Genomic DNA, 8,423 nt, shown 5'->3' on the forward strand with positions numbered 1-8,423 from the left:
GCTGCCATCTTTTGCTGCCTGCTGCTTTGCTACTTTGCTCCTCGCTACCTTGCTGCCTGCCATGAACTTTCTCTGCCATGCTGCCCTGCATTGGAGCCAGCCAATTATGAACTGAAACCTCTATAAACTGTGAGCTACAGTAAGCCTTTCTGGATGTACAGAAGAATCTCCAGGAGAGTCTGTTAAAATACAAACTCCTGGGTTGAACTCCCAGAAAGCCCAAGATTCAGGAGGTTTGTGGTGGTGTCTGAGAATGCATATTTCTAACAAATTTCCACATAATGCTTATGCTGCTGGCCTGGGAACTTCACTTTCAGAACCACTCCTCTAACCCATTCTGCAAGCAGCATCCAGAATAATCTTTAAACTGTAAAGCAGATTTCTTACGTAAATCCCTTGAATGTCTTGTGTCCGTTTTCCATCACTGCGACAAAAAATGTCTGAGAACATTATTTAAAAGAGGAAAGGTTTATTTTGAGATTTTTGTTTTATGAAGGAGTGGACTTAAACAAGGGGTCTGAATTGTACTCCCTAAGCAGAGTGGTCTGTGGACCTCAGCACCTCATACAATGTCATTAGAGATAATCTGACAGGGAGAATAAGTGAATATAGGCCTCTCTCTGTAACTAACGTTCTACATCTGTGAAATCAACCATCTATGGCTTGGAAATATTTGAAAAGTATGCTGCACCATCACTGAACATGTCCAGATTTTTTCTAGTCATTATTTCCTAAACAATAGAGTATAACAACTACTTATATAACATTTACATTGTATTGAATGTGTATACATGTATATTGAATGTGATTTGGAGAGTTGAAAGTATATGGGAGGTGCAGGGGGAAGGGGAAATGGGAGGGGTAGGAGAAAAGAAAGACGGTAATGGAATTAATATGAGAAAGAGAAAAAATGGAGACAAACTCATTGTAGATAGGGAGGGGTGGAGAGGTTGAAGGAAGTGCAGGGGAATGGGGAAAAAAAAGAACCAAGATGGATTCTATAAATATACAAATTTCCAATGATGACTATCATTGCACTGTATACCTTAAATGTACCAATAAAATTAATGAAAAAAATAAAGTATATGGGAGGATGTACATAGGTTATAATCAATTACTATATAGTTTTATATAAGCGACTTGAACATCTACAGAGTTTGGTATTCACAGGAGTCCTGGAAATAATCCCTTAAAGATCCTGAGGGATGTTTGTACTTTGTAATGTTGGAACAGATTTCAGACAGAACAAACAGGAAGTCTGTGTGACTTTTGAACTTTTTTAGCATGGAATTACCTTGTGATAGAAAGTCTACCAGTCCAAAGCAGGGAGACACAGAGCCACAAGAATTTGTCCTTTATTCTTTTCCCAGGCTGTTGATCCTATGGCCATGGTCCATGTGTCCCTTTTAGTGGGAGAGTTCTATGAACTTATCGACAAAACTCTACCACCTGTGATGGCCTTGGATGGAGGATCCCATTCTATTGGGCTGTTTATCTCTTGGGCAGAAAGAATATTAGTGTTTATGTTCATATCTGTCACCACATGGGAATCAGGCCAGAGCCAGGGCACCTCATTGTAGATGAAGAGAACATAAGAAAATTCAAAACAGGCTTGGGGCACTTTGATTTTGCTTTGACTATCAGCAGATATTGGTTTATCTGCTTGAGTAGTTACTTGATAGCACTTTTTTTTGGGGGGGGTATAGGGATTGAACTCAGGTCCTTGTGCTTGCAAGGCAGGTGGACAGAACCACTGAGCTAAATAAACACCTGGCCCCTGATAGCACTTTTAAATGAAGATTTTTTTTTTGTTAGTGATCTTGGCCCCCGCCTCCAAAAAATGCAGTGAAATAAAAAAGTGATGTTGCCACCCATGGAGCCTCAGAGATCAACAGGCCTTCTGTTTTATTCCTTTCCTTTAACAGGCACTGTTTAGTTCAACAGTTTGAAGCCTCGGCAGATAAAGTGACTCTAAAACAGTTGTGCTAATATATGACTATTATGCCAGATAAATTGCTGGAAAGCAGTCTGTTTCCCAGCACTTGGCTCAGTTTGGAAGAGATGAGCCTCTGTAGGCCTGATCCAGGGAAAATGCAGGTCTGAATGTGGGCCAGAGGCTGTGGACTGGGAATAGTATGACACCACAAGGAGTACGCGGCTTCACCCCAACCTTGACACAAGCTGGCTTCTGGAAGGGGATCACTTTTTTAGCCCTTTCAGAGATAAAATTCTGGTTCTACTTGTGAGCTCTAGTTGCATCTATGAAGGCAATAGACACCCCACACAACTCCAGGGAGTGCTGCTCAAATTGAAATGGACCCAAATGGCACCCCTAGAAAGAACGTGACGATCAGGTGATGATGTGTCCAGGTTTGTGATCTGAGCACAGTTACCAGTAGTGCCCCTTTCACTCTCTCTTATGTTCAGATATCCATGTACTTATTTATTTGTTCATTTATTTATTTTTAAACTTATTTGCATATTTATTTAGGTGCTGGGGATTGACTCCAGGGCTTTGTTCATGCTGAGCACGGGTTGAACCTCTGAACTGTATCCTCTCATCCTTTCCATCATTACCAGTAACTTCGCTTTTGTCTCAGAAGTACTTACTCGACAGTAAGGTACATCGTCGTGTCCTTGATAGTGCATAGTGGGCTCTTTCCCAGGAGCTTCTCGTGGGACCTCCCCTTCAGCTGTATATTGCAGCACCTCTCAATGGACCATTCTGCAGTGGAGGACGGGCTCTGTGTCTGTGTCTTATGTGGTTGTTACTAGCTCCACATGGCTATTAAGCACTTTGAAATGGAGCTTGTGTCTGCTCTTTTAAAAAAATGTCTAAAAAATGTGACTAGTGTATTTTAAAAAGTCTTAAAATGTGACTATGGAACAGAATGTTAGATTTTACTTAATTTCACATTAAATGTTTACAGCCTCATACTGCCAATGGCTACCAATGAACAAGTGCACTTCAGAGTCTCCCTGTTTAAGGAGATTGCTCTCTTGTCAAATTTGGTAGCTCAGTGGATCATCTTTCCAATAGTCCACAGAAATAAGCATGCAGACCCTGCCACATTAAGTATTGTAGCTTTGCAAATGACTGTAAACAGAGGGCATAGCAGAAATGTCAACTCTGGGGCAAGACAGGAAGGAACGAAGATGGAACAGCCAGTGCAATGCTGTAGTATTCGAAAGGAGTATGGAAAAACATTGTCTTGCTTCATGCAATCTGGTAGGGATGATGCAATGTACTTTGAAAGACTTTTGTGAAATCTTTATTTGGGAAAAAATTTTTTTCAGAGAAAAATCACCATTGTCTCCCTTTCCCTAACAAACAAACAAACAAACAAACAAAAAATGTAAAGAGAGTAGAGAACAGTAGTACTGCATGGCTGGGTGGAGAAAGATAATGAAGAGATTTACTGTATCTATTATGTAACACACTGGTCATTAACGGACCCCACATAGGATGGCGGCCCCGCGAGATTCCACGGTAGCTGAAAATTTCCTATCACCTAATGACGTTGCATCTGTCTTAGCTTGTGTGAGTACACCATGGTGTTCATACAGTGACTAACTCCCGACTCTTACTCAGACTGTCTCTGTTGTTAATTGATACCCAGCAATATTTTGGCTCGTGTGGGTTCATTTGGAAGTTGTTGCCAGTTGAAGTTGGAGGAGAATGCTTTGCTAGTGTGATATTCTACATGTGAGAAGGTGGGAGCAGAGAGCTCAAATGCACTCTCTCTTCTCCATGGCTCTGATTCTTCTGAGCAAACCAAACTTGCTAAATTGAGCAGCAAAGAGAGAAGAAGGGACAATTTTGTTACCCAAAAGTTTTATTAAAAAATTGACTGCAATCAAAATGGATGGATGAATGGATACACAAAATGGAGTTCAAATTATTCGATCCTAAAAAGGAAGGAAATTCCAATACCTGCAAAAATACGGATACAAGTTGAGGATCTAATACTAAGTTAATTCAGTCACGAAAGGACAAATTCTTTTTATTTTATTTTATTTTATTTTATTGAGTTTATTGGTACATTTTAGGGATACAGTACAGTTACATTCATTGTTGGGATCTTGTACCTTTACATGATAGGTCTTGGTTCTCATTTTTTCCCCTTACCTCTGCCCTCCCTTCACCCCCTCCTCCCCTCTACAAACACTTTATTTTCATCTTTTCATTATCTCACATTTTTTTCTTTTCCCTTTTTGTTCTTCCCCTACGTATCACACCTTCCCTACACCTTTAGCTCCTTTCTTCAAATTTCTAAATGTCAGTAATCTTATTAGAATCTTATGCATTGTTGCAGAATATTCACACCAGGGAAGGACAAATTCTTAATGATTACACTCATATGAGAACCTGAAGTGGTCAGATTCATAAAAACAGAATGTAGAGTGGTCGTGACCAGACACTGGGGGAAAGGGAAAATAAATTGTTAACGACCAGAGTTTCAGCTTAAGAAGATGAAATATTCTGGAAAATGTAAGTATACTTAATAACACTAAATTTAAAAACAATTAGGATGGAAAACTACTTTGTATATGTTTTTAGCACAATAAAATATTAAGAGATATGATAGTTTTGAGTTTGCTCTGTCTTTTTTGGGGGGGATCGAATGTGGGTCCTTGCTCTCTCGAGGCAGGCAGCGGAACCGCTGAGCTAAATCCGGCCCTGTGATAGTTTTGAAATATTTTTGCTTCTCAAATTTAGTTCGTTTATTAGAAAATTAGATTTTTTTTCTGTTTTTGGTTTGGCTTGATCTTGTCTGTGTTTGGTTTGGTTTTGGTCATTGTGTTTTGTAGGGCATGTCAAACAAGTACTCTCCCACTTAGCTATATCGTCAGCTCTGGGTAGTTGTTTTAAACTTTCCAGGGAGCTGGTACCATTAACTCTTTTTCTTTTGCCAAATATTTTGCTATAAAAAAAAGTTTTTTTGGCGGGGGAGGTTGGGGGTGTGAAAGGGGTTGTTGTTCCTGTTTTTCTTAGTCATAAACCCATACAGTTTTAGAGCAAGGAAGAAAACATTTGTTGAGTACCTACTTTCTGTTTGGCACAGGCATGGACCTTTTACAAATGTTATCTCATTTAATATTTATTATAGCACTTAACTTGGTTTATAAATAAGTAAATCCGAGGGTCAAGAGCGGTTCACTTATTTGCCCAAAATCGTATAGGTGTTGCTGCTAGTAAGAATGAAAACAATTAGATAATTTGACATTTATTGAGCACTTACTTGTGCCAGGAATGACTATAAGGGCTTTTCATTTTGCTTATTTAAGTAATAGAGGCCACATTAGAGGACTGCCTGATCTTCAGATTGCATTGCCACATTTGCAGACAATGTGTCCTGAAACGTGGAGAGATTCACTGACATGTGGTATCAGGGGCTATCTCAGTGCTATTTCTAATTTATATGCTTTGCTATTATAACTTGGGGAAAGGAAGTATAAGCCCCATTTAGTTGGGAAATAGTTGTTTAAAAAATTAAATGTAACTCCTCCAATGGAAATATTTAGTGAACTTTGAACGTATTTTATGGATTGACAATTCCCTTTGACATGCTCTCTGTCAGCATCGTTCCCACTAAGAATAAAGGGGGAGATTATCACCATTCTGGATATAATGTCAGCTTCCAAATGGTGTACTCCATTTAACTTCACAAGGAGGCTGCATTTTTTTTTTGGTTAAGGTGGTAAGAACAGTGTGATGAATCATAAATTATTCTGACTTGTATTAGAAGGCATTTTTCAATGATCATAATGGGCTTGTCTGACTTGTGGGAAGTCCCATGACACAGGAAAATGTCAAACCTGAGGCCTACCTGGAGTTCTTGTTAAGTATGGAGAATTTTGTAGAGTTCACATCCTGTCTGGTGATTAATGCTCTTCAGAGTAAGAATGTTTTACAACATAGGTTGTAATGTAAATTAAACCAATCTTATTTATTTGCTTTCCAGCATGAAAAAACATGTCTGCCTGCTACTAAGGTGATTATATACAGTATTTTGGTGGTGATGTCACTCTGAAATATTGTCTTTTCTGTGCTTTGAAACATATCATTGCCCTTCTTTCAAAGAATTAAAAGCTTATGCACACACACACACACACACACACAAACACACTTACAATTTGTTTTATTAGTTAGCTCCTACCCTCTCCTTCTACACACCAAAAGGATATATAGACATTAAAATTAAAATACTATCCATACAATTCAGCAACTTTTGCTATGGGCTTCTATTAATATTTACTACCAAAGAGCCCCCGGAGCTTCCCATAAGACTACTCTGGACTCTAGTAAAAAACGTTTGTGTTATGTCTCTAATTTCAACACTATTAAATTTCCTGACCATGGAAAAGGATTTCTGCTAAATTTCTCCTCCATCAACCCAAGACCATAGTGAATACACATTTCCTCCTTACTGCCTCTGACCGCAAGGACCTTCTGGTATTTGTGAGGGTTTGGGGATATCTGTGAGAGAGCTTGTTCCTAGGATTATCTCTTGTAAGAGTAAAGTTCAGATCCTTTAGTTTTACTGCTGTACTTAAGTACTTACTCCCTTGGATCAAAGTGTGGATTTGACCATTAAGAAAGAGACTTAAGTTTCTATACTGAAACATGGCTCTTGAATCAGAAACACTACTTCTGCATTTGTCAAAAGTCAATCCTGTTGCTGTACTTCTTTCAGTTTTGATATTGCTCATTCTATCTGGCATTTATGTTTCTGTTACCTTGATATATTAGTTTTTTATCACTACAGAAAATACTTGAAAGGATTAATTTATGAAGAAAAAATTTATTTTGGCTCAAAATTTTGGAGGTACAGTCCATGGGTGGTTGGTCCTGTTTCTCTCAGGCCTGTGAGGAGGAAGCATATCATGGATGGAATTTGTGGTAGGACAAAACTCCTCATGCCATAGCCAGGAAGTAAAGAAGAGGAAGAGGAAGAGGAAGGAATGGGAACCCATAATCCTTTTCAAGGTCATGACCTCTAATGACCTAAAGACCTAAAGACATCCCACATAGCATCACCTTCCACCATCCCCATGCTGGAAAGCAAGAATTTCATGGACCTTTGGGGGACACTTGAGATCCAAGAGAGCACTTGACACTCAGGGTAATATATGAAATAAGACAAGAGATTTACTCTTCTAATCCCTTACTCAGTACTTCCTCCTGGCCCTGTATCAGTGGTGGGGGAGGAGATTGTTCCTTAAAATCCTTCTTGTGGAAGAAAAGTAATTATTAAAAATGAAGATGATTCCTCCAAAACAGATCATCTGATTGCTTTGATCTCTTTTTCAGGTGTGTCTTCTTTTGAGTAAGGGCAAGCTGTGGTGATATTTGAGCTCATTAAGCACCAAAGAATAGAAGGAGAAGAAATACAGCCAGATTGAGAAGAAACAGTTTAAGGCTGAGGTCCTAGACTGTAGCTTCCATGTGGTGCAAACTAAACTTCATGTGCACTTAGAGGGCTCAAGTCAACATTCCCATAGTTTATGACAAAATTCTCTTATTTACTGGTGTCCTTAATTCCGATCTTGCCTTTGTCCTTTCAATAATATGTATGGGATTATAGCCATTCTGCAGTGGCCCCCAATGCCTTAGATCAGAACACCAAATTATTGCCACAGCTGGAAAAGCCTTCCATTGCACTGTTCTTGACTTGTGCTGCAGACTATTTTGTTTTTTTCCTTGCTCACTGCTCTCTAGTCACATTAACTTGTTTCAGTTATATTGAATTTGCCAAGTTCTGTCTCCCCAGCAGATTGTTGGTCATGTTGTTTTTCTTGCTTGGAAAGCTCTCTGTCCATTTAACTCCCACTAATTCTTCAGGTCTTAGTTTAATGTCACTGTCTTGGAAAAGCCTTTACTTTTATCTATTTCACAATATTTTGTTCTTTTCATGGTACTTATCGTAACGAGTAATTATATGTTCACTGGGGCATATGGTTAATATCTGTCTTCATCACTAGACAGTAAGATTTATAAAGGGAGAAAGATATTTGTTTTGCTTGCCACTGAATTCCAGTGACCAGCATGTAGTTGGTACATCCACTTTGTGAGTGTGTGGCTTGGGATCAAGATCAAGATGAACAGCTCAGGCTCAGATCACATACAGCATAGAGCCAAGTAAGAAGATAATACCAGGCAAGTTGTGGAACACCAAGAAGATCCAATTTTTCAGAAGCACATTTGAATATCAAAGACCTGGCAGATAGGGCACGAGTAAGGAGTCTGCATACTCTAAACACAGAGGAGGAATCCAGGTTAAACATACTGGGGAAAGTTCATAGTGCCAGACAGAGTCTGTATCTTGGCGAAATAGTAGGTAGTAAGCAGCAGCAGCAACAAGACCACAAGACAGAAGCAATGTGCTGCCTCTGCAAGCATTTGAATCTCACTGTAGTTA

This window comes from Fukomys damarensis, unplaced genomic scaffold, assembly GCF_012274545.1.
Source record: "Fukomys damarensis isolate Sample0158 unplaced genomic scaffold, DMR_v1.0_HiC HiC_scaffold_31, whole genome shotgun sequence".
In the NCBI taxonomy this organism is placed as follows: Eukaryota; Metazoa; Chordata; class Mammalia; order Rodentia; family Bathyergidae; genus Fukomys; species Fukomys damarensis.